Source organism: Hesperophylax consimilis, chromosome 12, assembly GCF_061612785.1.
Source record: "Hesperophylax consimilis isolate HC1 chromosome 12, BYU_Hcon_1.0, whole genome shotgun sequence".
NCBI lineage: Eukaryota > Metazoa > Arthropoda > Insecta > Trichoptera > Limnephilidae > Hesperophylax > Hesperophylax consimilis.
Window position 1 is genome coordinate 35,148,180 of NC_142847.1, and position 13,371 is coordinate 35,161,550.

Genomic DNA, 13,371 nt, shown 5'->3' on the forward strand with positions numbered 1-13,371 from the left:
TTTCAAGCGACTAATTATTGCTTATAATAATTTGACCTCCATAATCCAAAAACCCTACAAATAATTGGAAATTCAGCTGTGAAACACATCACATAGCAACGAAGATTGAAAAAAAATCCATATAATTGCAATAAAATCATTGAATGCCATCCCTGTCAACCCCACCCCAAATATTGTGTATTTAAAAAGTAGTTTGGAATAATTGTACCAGTCCATAATAAGGTGGCTATAATTAGCTGAAACCGGAAAAAGTAAAAAAAAATAGTGAAAAAAGTTTTAAATTGTTTCAATATATTATTATAATGGAATTCAACCAAGAATTAATTGTCAGTATCAAAATTATTCCTTTAATCCATTGCCAATTTTTTATTCGATTATTTATAAATTAATTTAAATTACCTACACGTCACGTACACTCGTACAATATTTTAATGAAAAACAATGTAAAACTAATTTTAACCAAAACGCGTGCCTTCAGAGACTGTGTTCAACATTTTATACAATTCTCTCTGATAATATCAATTACAATAAAAAATAATATAAAAATGTAATCATACATTGTGTAATGACATATATTATGGAGCATCTCTTGTTATAATAATATATGAAATATCTGCTCATTTTATAAAAATACTGTGGAAGTTCTTCTCCATCCTTTCCTTAAAAATACACTCCACATATCAACCCCAAATATGACATAAGGCCCTGAGGGAAATTATGTGGGGTTAATGAAAAAAAAAATACTTAAATTAATTTAGTGTTAGTGTTTAATATCCCAAAGGCCAATCTTGCGAGCCCATCTTACATAAACGTGAGTTTGGACATCAAAGCAGCCGGAATTAAGGTGTTACCGTAATTGCCAACACTCAATTATGAAAGTGTCTAACAGAATATGTCGGGACGAAAATTATTAAGGAGGAGAACAATGGAAGCAATTTAGTAGTAGAATGGCCACACGGGTTTGACGTTTTTTTATCGAAACAATAACAACAATACGTGTTGTTTTTCAAAAGGAAACACCGTTTGTGTTTTTACAAAGGCAGTGTTGCAAAGATAGGCACGTAATGTAAATTATTATTTTGCGCTACTCGTGTTCGTTGAAGTATTTAGCCACTGTTGCATTCGATTGTTGCAAAAACAATGACACATTAAGTGGCCAGATCGAGTAATTGAGAACAAAGGGAAATTTCTTTAAGTTGGGATCGATGTGATATTTAATGAGGAAAATGTTACAGTATAGTGTACTGATTACTTATATAATTTATAAATACCTACAGCATTACCGCCGGAAATGAGGCTTGTGCAATGGTGAGGGACTAAACTGGTAGAAGATCGAACCGGCGCGGCGTCGCCCGGGTTAACCCTTTCACACCCGCATTATTGTTTCCACACATATAAAATATGTAATGCTTGATAATACCTCAGAAAATTTTTGAAAATTTTTGGCATTTCATTTTTTTTTTTTTTTTTTGAAATTTTTTATGTTAATTTGGATTAACATTGGGCGTCAGAGGGTATTTTTTACATAGTAACGTAAAATAAACATAACACAAAAGTAATACAAATAACTGCGCCCTTGAGGTGATTTTTCACAAAAACGGCGCTCTACAAATTATCCAATTATTATTATTAACTGTTTCATCTCAAAAATGCACATTGACAATGTAGTGATAATCACTAAGGTACAAACAAATAACATTTTAACTAAAATTCATTCTTAAATAAATAAATAATCTAGGATAATAAATCTTTAAAAATTCGCCATACTAGTCGAAAACATGTCCGTCAGTACCAGTGTTAATTTGAATGAACATTGAGATTCATTTACAATATTCTGGGAAATGACTGTGATCAGTGAATTGAACTGATGTTATTATTATAGATCACATCTTAATGCGTTAAAATATTTGTAATTCGAGTAGAAAATATTGATATCTCACCTTAAATTAAGTAATCAATGACGGCAGAAATTCGATGAAACTCACAATCAGCAGATGTCAAAATATTTATCCTTGTTGTGGCGGGAATAATGATTTCAACCGAGCAGAAAAAAATAGACGCCACAGAAGAGACTACAAACTATAAGAAAACGAAAACATGGCTTTTCTAAATCTCAACCGTTACGGTAAAAAAATTAACAAAGTTCATATTAATTTGAATTAACACTGGGGCTGAAAGGGTTGAAAATTTTCAAAAAACTACCCCACTACAAACCGGTTGGTCATATTACAATACGTGTGGTAATCCTTCCCATGCAAACATGTAAATTCACTTTTTTTCGAAAATGTTTCGCCTGCGGTGCTTTTTCCGTCCATAATTTTAATACTAAATTAACATCATGTAATTTCTTGCAGGTTGGGTAGAGTGGATGGAACGCATCGCAAAGCAAAAATCCCTCGCTTAATTCATATTTTTTACCATTATTTCATTAAAGATTAGTAAATAAAGAACTGGGGTGTTAATACACTCGGCGTCAAAAAAATCGCACCGATTGCAAAAATTATACGACAGTAAAAGCGATCGTCTCTTTCGGATGTGCAGCGTCGTAGTCGTAGCCCTGTTCCACTCCTCCGGATGAAGCCACCAGTCTCTTGAAACCGTTGAAAAATCTGTCGAACGTCATTAATTTTTAATTTTACAATTGTCCACAACAATCATCGGAAGATGATAGTAAATGGGCATTTTCAAAGATTCTATAGACAATTATTTATACCCGAACTTGCAAAACTACACACAGCCGACATAGAGCAATGCACGTCATTGTAGATAATATACATACTGTTTAGGAAGACTGTTGTTCACTTGACCCAAATAATAGATCTAAGCTAAGACATGCTGTGTTGTTCTGGGGGCAAATTCGCACGCATCAAGCCCATTCTCGACAGAACGTTTAGACATGCACCCGTCCAGCAAACGCGGTCACAATGGGCGATAATCACCTGGCTGTAGAGCGTATAGCGGAGAGCGGGCGCTCTGCGGCGCGCCTGATGGCCAGTATCGCTTGGCAGCCGGCCCGCCAGACACGGAGATTGGATTCACAAATCTGCCCTTTGATGGCGACAGAAGATAATGGGGGATCGGTCTGTATTCTGTATGACCTACGTCTGCATGCGGCCAAGGAAGGCCGATGGATTTGACACAGTTATTCAAGCAACTACCGACCTACATGACACGCAGAAGCTAAATTATTTTGTGCTTAACCATGTACAAAATGATTTGTTGTGGGTATCTAACAAAAATACATTGTTGGGTAGAAAAATTTTCGAACGTTAGCTTTTGACAATAAAGCTGGGCGATCGTCAAGAGTAAACATCATAACATAATCTACGTATACATATTATAAAAAATAAAACAAAACACGTAGAGGGCGTTAATTCAATTCTAAATTAATTAGTTTAAATTTATTCTAAAGGTACTTGAGATGCAAGTTGAATATAATTATTTTAAACTGTTTAATAAATATAATTAATTTTAATATTTCTAAAATTATATGTTTACTTCTAATAATACATTTTGTAAGTGTTTAATTTTCAAATACTTTCAGAAATATCACATTTACTTGACATTGAGAAGGGGATATCCCACAGACTTTCTGACAGCATCTCGAAGAAACATAACGGTCAATTTGCCAGAGGTTTTAGGGGTTAATACCGATGTATTAGTATTAGCATATACATATAAAACGGGAACCTCATTTATATACAAAACAAACAATTATTATTATGTGTCAAATATAATATAATTTAGGTTCTGTGGATACCATTAAACCGATTCTGCCCGTTGCAATATGATCCGTGCAGTAATAATTAATTAGATGACAACCAATAACATGTGATTGTCGTCAATCGGCAGCGGTCCAATTTGTATCCCGAGCCTCTATTACTGGTGCATTAACATCTCTATACCGAACTGATGTAAGATCAGTAGGATGATCCGCTTCTTGCATAGGAGATGTCGTCGGCTGCCGCCAAGAGATAGAATTTGTTACATCGATGGTTAGAAAGATCTCCTACCTTGCTGAACCCTCAATGTGTCAAAACATTGGATTTAGTATTTTTTTAAATTTAGTTTTAATATTTTGAACCTTAAAAAATGCTCCTAGCACACAAAAATTTTATTCGCCTAGCAATGAAATATTATTGTAGCTTGTCGTTTCGTCACTTGCAAATATATTTATTTTATCTGTGAAAAAGTGCATCATAAAATTCCATGTCAAATCAAATATCATTCATATTCATTTTCATAGTAATAGTCATAGACATCCAAATTGATAGAATTGCCTAAACATGAAATCTACGACGTCAACATACGTTGACCGCCGAAGAGCGCACATTGAAATAACGCAGTCCAATGTGGAACTTTTTGCGCAGGATCTGAATGTTCATTTTTAACTAGCGTAGCGACCCTAAAAATGAGTGAGGTGGGTAAAATGTAACACATATTTATAAAATTGTCTAACTAAATAGTAAACAATATTAAAATTTTGGAAAAAAGTTCGAATTTTTGTTAACTTTATCGTAAAAATGACTAGTAATTCGCAAGAAGAATTTGTTTTTGAGGACTAAATAGTTAATAAATAGTCCTGGGTTCCGTTCCTAAATGCGACCGAATCTTTTGTGTTATTTCTGTTTTACATTTTTCGTTTAATAGTTGTTAATATTATCTTCAATGGTTGTGTAATTTTATTTTTAAACACTACTTGCCCGCATATTATTAGCATGTATCTTAGAAACATGCGCTTATCATATCTAAACAAGAAAAACCATAATATAACGAATGGTAAGCAGACATGTAAACCAGTTGAGGACTACCAAGAGGACTATAATAATGGTTATTTGTTGCAGACGTGCAGACGGCGAGCGAGATTAAAGAGGAGAATATTAACGAGATTAAAGAGGAGGCGACCACAGTCAAGAACAAGTCACTTCCTCAATTCCTAGGAAACAACTCTTCGGTCTTCTGAAATTGAATGTGTTACGCTAACCCGGGGACTAAAGCGAATCTGGTTGACTTGGTCAGGACGGGTGGTTTTCACGGGGTGAGTGAGATTAAAGAGGGGGTCCAGGAGAGTCCCAGATATCCACAAAGGGGAGGCTACTGCAGGCAGATTGCCAAATCTTATCGTCTTACTACGTGTATATGAGCTTTTATGCTTACAAGATAACCGAGCCATCATCACTACAGATAACAATAAAAACTTTTTATCTACATATATAAATCGTGTTTTAAGCTCATATTAAGGTGAGGAGGATCGATTATTAATTTATGAAAACTAAAAGAAAAATCAAAATAAAGTTTCAATTAACGGTGGAGTCTGAATTTTTGACAAATCGCTTCCAATTTAGAAAATGACACCAAAAATAATTTACTGTTAAAAATATTAGACATTTAATAATTTTCAGTTTTATAGGAATAACTCTTGAAGGTTATACCTATCAATGTTATGTTAATCATTAAAGAAGAAGAAGAAGAAAATACTAACAAATCTAAATGAAACATGAAACAGAACAAGACACAGAAAATAAAAGAAAAGTTGTCCCGATAAGACAGAGATCCTGGGTTCTCCCAAATTGCGATCGTTATTTTTTTATTTTACATGTCTTGTTCTGTTTCATGTTACGTTTAGTTCTGTAATTATGTCCATACATATTAAATAACAGAACCAGATGTGTTTTTATATATTTTTTCTAACGATGGAACTATGTTTAATTACCTTTTCAACTCAAAATGTTTATCTTTAAAAACGACATATTTATGTTTTAAGAGCTTCAAAACTTTGCTTTAAACATTTGAACATCGAATCACTTCGGTCCATCGAACTCGTCGGTCTTTCAAGAAGATTTTGTTATGAAAGTCCAAAAAAGTCCAACACCACAAAAGGAAGTCGCATAAAACAAAGGGGTGATGTCACCGCGTAACACTCGAGAGCTTAGCCAGCAGTCAGTCAGTACAGTCAGATTGCAGGGGGGAAAGAGAGTATGGGAAGCTGGGAGACGGGTGTGAGGGGGACGGAGCGAGTCTCGGGGAGCAGACTGGCCGGCATCTGACTAGCCCAAGGTGACAAAACGATTTTAGGGCTAAATCTAACAAACCGATTTTAATTTATGCGCTCCTGGTAGAAAAATTGATTTTATTGCAGAAAAACAGCGTCAGGGAACAATAAAAACTATCTTTTTAATATGATTTAAAAAAATATATTATTTCGAGGGAATTTCGTATAATTACCGTTTCGGCTCAACAAATGTATATATTATCTTAAAAAATAACGTATTCTTTTACGATCTTAAAAACTTCTCGTTATCGCGATAAATAAATAAACACAAGATTGTCAAAAAAAGTGTTCAAGAGAAACATGACATAAGTTGGTAAAAATTCGGAATGCGGGGCTTAAAAAATGCAGTAGAATTAGTAGTGAATTGATAACCATAAATAATAAATCATTATTACCATTTTTTAATTTGATTTGGCCTCGTAAGCTTTGAAGAAAAACCACAAATAGTGGTGTCATTAGTCATAAGTCATAAGAGTTACATTAGCTGCTAATCCTATTATTATATTTCTATGCGCCTATAATATTATAATAATATGCTTCCAAGAAGTTGGTCATATTGACCGAATCCATGACACATCAAACGGGAGCCGACAGCCCGCATTGTTTACAAGGGAATTGATTCTACCTAACTAAGCAATACGAGATAATGCCGGATAATGGGTGAGGAAATTCCGAGAAACGTTTCCAAATGGTTTAAATCTTACACATTTTCTGAGTACCTACGTACAGGTTTAAATGGGCTACGAAATACCTACATTACGAATATTTTAATTACCCTGCAGGTTGAACACGAGTTACGAAATAAACCTCTAGTTACAAAGTCTCATATAAATCGTATCTCCTTCACTGTCACGGTGAGAAATGTGATCTAAATGGTGTTAGAACGAGAAAACCTCACGCTTTATATTCAAATCTAGAAGTTAATGACAGAATAATTAAAATGTACACCTCTATGAAACCAAAGTTTCCGACCGAAATTTGAAAAAAAAAAATCATGTAACTCAGCGAATTTTTAATGAATTAAATAAAAAAATAATAATAATTGGATGACTTGTATAGCGCCGTTTTTGTGCAAAATCACCTCTCTCAAAGGGCTTTGTACAAATTTATAATAAATTTCTACAGTGCTCTATGTTATTACTTTTAAATCAAATGACAAAAAAAAGTAACAATAACTTTTACGATAAATCTGTCTAATAAATTGCGTAAATTTGTTTTAATTTATTCGTAATCAGTAATTTTAATTACTAAGGTGGGTCATTATTTTTTTTTATGTTTGCATTTCAATTTTTTGTTTCAATGTTTATTTCTACACGGAGAAAACTTACTGATATAAAATAATGTAAATTTATTAAAAATCTGGTCAAATTATTCGTTTTCCTGTTAAAAACGGGACTGCAGGCTTTAAACGAATGAATTCACTATTATATTCTGGATATTCTTATATTCACATTCTGGAATAAACAATTATTATCAATATTATTATTATATATCGATATATTATCGATTAAAATTAAATGTTTTATGAGGACGACGCAACACGTGTTCATACAAATACTGTTATTGGTAGTGACATACTAATATTGTCGCATTCCATATGATATTTATTAGGAACAGAACACGTGTTCGCGATATATTCTGAAGGACCAATAATTTAACGGGAAATTGACATTCTATTACTTTTTTTTAACAGGATTATTTTTCTCCGTGTAATAATACAATTTGAAAGCGCCTTGCATCACCTTTAAAAAACTACAAGTTTTCGGATACGTTCAGACATATTCCATTTATTTGGAGGACCGAGTGGTTAATACCAGTATAGAATATCTAAGATATAAATCGCGAACAAATCGAAAATACAGCACTTCTTGCAATATTCTATCCATAACGTTTCTCCGCAGGGGTAGGCAGAGAGGATCGACCGCTATACAACTGTTTTGGCACACGCTCCTCGCTTCATTCACATTCATAAATCGTCTAATACATACCTACCCTACTGTTATTCTGTTGATCGAGCCATGTCTTCTTCCTTCTGTCATCCAATTTCACGTCAAATATTCTCGTAGTGCTCATTTCTAATTTATATTTGTTACATACCTCATAGTGGACATCTTGTTCAGTCGGTTAACGCAAGTAGCCAGGAAATTTAATGTTCTTATGCTAATTATACAAACCAGCGCAGTCCCGTGAATCTGAATTCTTCATAGAATCACTTGAAAATGACACTTAATTCCAAAGCATATTTGAGTTAATTGTATCAGATTTCACTAAGGACTAACGCACAGACTTTATCCGAAGAGACACCGGCACCGGCAGGAGCCAGTGAGACTATGGCACCACCAATTGGGGTATGTTGTGAGGCTGAAGGTAGTGAGGAGGGGAAGGAGATGGGGGAGAGGAAGGTGAGGAAGTACCTGGCTATTCAGATCTGGTCACCAAACACGTCTAAAACCATTTTAAGTAACATTTCGATTCTGAATAGTGGTATTACACCAGGGCGATACTGAGAGTATCTTCGAGTCTGGAACGTGCCGCAAGTATAATACTATTATTTTTAATTAATAAATTGTGAAACAACAGAAATTCATAATATAAAATTTACTTGTGCTCGCTGAGATGTGAACCCGCGACCTTCGGATTGCTAGTCGAGTGCACAAAGGCCCTCAAATTATCTTTGATGATATACAGTACTTATTTGCAAATACAATATTGCAATAATATATTGCGACAGTAGCTATACGTTAAATTCTTGGTATCTTATGCAGGTATTAAAAATAATTCGAACAAATAATGAAGTTTTTCTATTTATTTACACACAGAAATTCGTAGCAGCTGCCGCCCCTGACTTAATGTTATTCCCATCACGGGAGCTTTCGGTAGCTACCAAACTTCAAACGGTGATTGTGACCGCCTGCCACATTGTAATGGCTGTCACACTCGACACCATCAAAATAATAATAATATGAAAATGATTATGAATGGGACTATTTTAGAATCCGACTGGCCGCTGGCCGCTGGCCGCTCACCGCTTACAGCATCTCCGTTGGGCGGATCTAAATTCTGTTCAAGCCTAAGTCCTCCACACTCCAACATATATCCACGGGATCATTGTCGCCGTAAATTAGAATTATCATTTCTGAATGAGAAGGAATGCCAGTTCGTAGGCGGCTGGCTAATCAACGCCATCTTTTCTCTTTTCAGATTTATAAAAATGGAATCGTGGAGATTGAAAATTATATCACTTTACATTCAATATTATTATGATTCACACAATACATATTAGGTTTGCCTATAGGATTCAAAATAACGCAACAAAAAATTTTAAAAAGTGGAAATTACAATAAAATTCTAGAAAAATGTTAACGGCTAAATAGTGGTTCACACTTCGGAAAACATATTTTATCAGCTTTTATTAAAGATTGTGGGTGTTTTAATTGTCTTTTCGTAAGCCGACAAAAGCGTTTATTTAGCGATCAAAATTTTAAATAAATGAAGAATAATTCGGTAAAATTTCAGAATCGATGGAAACGCTTCAGGGATACATCAAACAAGAAAAAATAATGGCCGAAATTGTCAAAATACATGAAATGGAATACATCTTTTACCATCTCCCAGACGTAAAATAGTCGTGTCCAATTTCTCTGAAAGATTACTAATAATCCTAATGTCTGTGGAACAGGAATACATTATTACAATATAAACACAGAAAGAAGAAAAATAAAATAACTCACATGTTATTATTCTACAGCAACGATGATGCTGGAATCATGTAGGAATGTGTCTATTCCTCAGTTTACTAGCCAGATGACATTCCTTGCTTGGTGTCTGCCGCTTATTACACTAACTTATCACTCCACAATATATTTTGTAATATTTAGAACTGTTTGAATGTTCAAACGCGTGGGACTTCAAATTATGGTCGTCACTACTTATCCAACTTCAAAGACTTCAAGACTGAAATTCAAAAGAGAATTGAAGTAATCACAGATTAAAACACGATAAGGAATCCGGGGGACCGACAGTTCGGTATTTAATACAAATTAAACAACAAGACAAATGGCAGAGCTTTTAATTCAACGCTATCAAAGTTACATTTATTCGAGTTTCAAAGCAACAGATAAAAGGACGGCTCCCACAATAAACAATACGTTTTTAGACAACGCCAACACTGCGGACTGCGGGAACAATATAAACAAGAATTTGGCTTCTAAGCTTCACGTGAGCAATATTTACACTTCCTTATAATAAACTATTAATCACCGGCAATTCGCCGGAGCGTAAAACTTTCAAACGAACATTCATCTCGATCTCGCGCGGGCTATTACAGCTGAAGGCGGGCCTGACTTCAAAGCGCCGGATGACGAACTGCCAACTCCTGAACTTTTTCAATGTCGTCCGATTCGCACAAAACAACACAAAACTAAAAACAAAAAATTGCGCGGCGCTCTTTGATCAGCGGACGAAAACAAAACAACGCCGCGGACTTCAAAATCTGCTACATAAATAATCCGCGACGGTTTTCCCGCGTCTGCACTAAACACAAGTCGACAAAACAACAACACAGACGACGGATCCGACACTGCCGATTTGTCAAACAAATCAAAAACAATTTAATAAGAGTGTTTTACTCGTCGGTGAAACTTTTGAAATTCACACAGAAAACCGACCGAAACAAACTTTATAAGTCGCTTAAAGTTGGCGAAACTCACTTTGGCAACAAAATTACACGGAGATCGACGCAGGAAGAGTTCGTTATCCACTTATTTAGAGTTTTAGAACTTCGCGACAGTCGGGGGAAGGTGGGTTCTACCGGTCCGGAGAGGAACGTGCTTCTCGAAGCGAGCGCGGGCTGTCACTGAGGTAATAATCCACACTGTCGCTGGCACCGAGTACCGGCTCGGGCGGCGCACGTGGCTAGCCCTCCTCCCCTTCCACCCGCCCATCGCCGCCCGCCCACGGACTGAGGAAGCAAACGTGATGCAGGAATATCCCATGCTCCTATCTCTTCTGCCATCTCGATACCAAGGTAGAAAGGATTATATGAAATGTCAGATCAAACTGAACATTAGTCGGAAAATAGAACAGATAAACAAAGCGCGTTTTTTTATCAGGCAGGCAGGCTGTTTGTTATTGGGGTGCACCATTCGAACGATCTAATTTTCTCTTACATGAAGCGCAAGTCGGAAGGAAGAAATGGGAGACGCTCCAAACAGACATAGCAAGAACAATATAATAAATTACTTGAGTGAGAAATACAAGAGTAAGAAATACAAAAAGTTGTGATAATGGAGTTGATGGTTGGAAGTTCGTGATAATGTTGATGGTTGGAATTCGTGATAATGGAGTTGATGGTTGGAAGTTCGTGATAATGGAGTTGATGGTTGTAAGTTCGTGATAATGGGGTTGATGGTTGGAATTCGTGATAATGGGGTTGATGGTTGGAATTCGTGATAATGGAGTTGATGGTTGGAATTCGTGATAATGGAGTTGATGGTTGTAAGTTCGTGATAATGGGGTTGATGGTTGGAATTCGTGATAATGGGGTTGATGGTTGGAATTCGTGATAATGGAGTTGATGGTTGGAATTCGTGATAATGGAGTTGATGGTTGGAAGTTCGGGAAAAAAAGTCAATACAGAATTGTTACAATAAAAAATAAGAACACTCTGTACCTTTACCATCTGGAAATTCGAATACTGTATTTCAGTAGCTAATGAAATAGAGTTCTGAAAAACATTTTTCTTTGATATTTAATAAAATTATTTTTATCACCGAGTTTTGTGATTTATTTAAAGTGGCGATTTGGTACAAACAAAATAAAATATATTTTTTAAACACTTACGTTGAGGATTATTCCGTTGTGTGGTGTATCTTCTTTTCGTGTGCAGAACTTATTCCTGGAACAATCAAAAATATCCGTTAATACATATATACATAACAACAAACGAAAACTAAAAGATAAATAACAATAATAACGTGTAAAAGTCATCATTTTGGAATGAAGAAGAATAGTTTATCAACATTGAAGTGACGGCAGGACATAGAAAAGGTGTAACTTGACTTTTAATAGTTCAATATCAAAGTCAAAGAGGAACACCGACGAAGATCGGGAGTCAGGAGGAATGAGCAGAGAGTTGTCAAATTAACGACTACAATAAATTGCCAAAACGGCTACGAATACAAGCCGTTAACGGCCCTCGCTACTAAATGTTTCTAGCGCGAATTCGAATATCTAACTCGCTGCACCTGGCAGCTGGCCGGTGCGTTCCATTCAATACAAGACACGCACAAAGCAAAACAAATTATTATTAATTAAAGATATTGTGATTATGAAAATTATGTTAAAATATATTTTAGAATGTAATGCAATATTACAATAGCTTGATTCATGGAGGAGGTTCTCAGTAACAACATTTAATATAACTTTTTATTTGGATTTTTTTTTTGATAAATACAATTATAAAGAGTTACAAAAGGCTTCCCTTTGTTCCAGACTGGTTTCGCAGTGCGGCGGGCACTGTTAATACTAAATTGTATAGTTTAATTTGAGGTCACGGGTTCAAAAGCCGGCGAGGACAAAACAAATTTAATTTAATTTATATAAGTATGTCATATTATAGAATTAAAATAAATTTTATATAGTTACATATAACGAATCTGTACCTCGTTCAAAAGTGGAAGATACGTTCAGTATCACCCTGGTGAGAGACCATAATTCAGGATTGAAAGTTGCTTGAGAACGGCGTAGATATGTTTAGTGACTAGATCTGAATAGCCTGGAACTTTCCAACCCCCCATCCTCCCTATCTCTAAAAATGTAGACCACATACATAAGGAATATAAATGAAATTTCTTTTGAGGACACTTCAATGAAAATGTTATTGATCTTCTTAAAAATTCTTACATGTTTTGGTTTTAGGTGAAACCAATTTTACTTTACTTCTTTTCGGTATTATGCACTTTGAATTACTCAGGATTTATAATAGGCATGCAGCGATTATGTCCAGGATCAATTAATTCGGGTAGCATGCAAAAATTTTAAAAGCGATTCAGCTGTTCAACCATATTAGTCTGCCGAAATTCGTCATCCCGTAAAATTTTTTCGATTTTCATCCGAGTTCAGTCCATACAACAAACATACAAATAGCTTTTTTTGTTACATGTAATTGGCCCTGAACCTGGTAAAACCAATCGTGAGATGTATTTACCAGAATTTCTCCATTTTTGCTAACATAATTTTTTTGGATTTTACTGCTTCTTATATGAGCATGCTGCGTGCTGCGAAAGGACATTTAATTTCAATCACGGTGTATTCAGAAG

General features: G+C 35.1%; 1 protein-coding gene across 4 annotated transcripts in view; it reads right to left on the bottom strand.

Annotated features, from left to right (window-relative positions):
• The window catches only part of Axn (protein axin), a 251,789-nt gene that overhangs the window by 126,640 nt on the left and 111,778 nt on the right, over positions 1-13,371 (bottom strand). For 2 of the 4 annotated variants that reach the window (XM_089638385.1, XM_089638386.1), the window contains exons 1-2: positions 10,762-10,893; positions 9,784-10,006 (exon numbers count right to left, since the gene is read on the bottom strand). The gene's annotated coding sequence lies outside the window, so the exon portion shown is untranslated. Of the gene's footprint in view, positions 1-9,783; positions 10,007-10,761; positions 10,894-11,893; positions 11,949-13,371 lie in introns of those variants that run through there. The other 2 variants (XM_089638388.1, XM_089638384.1) reach the window with 1 other exon arrangement.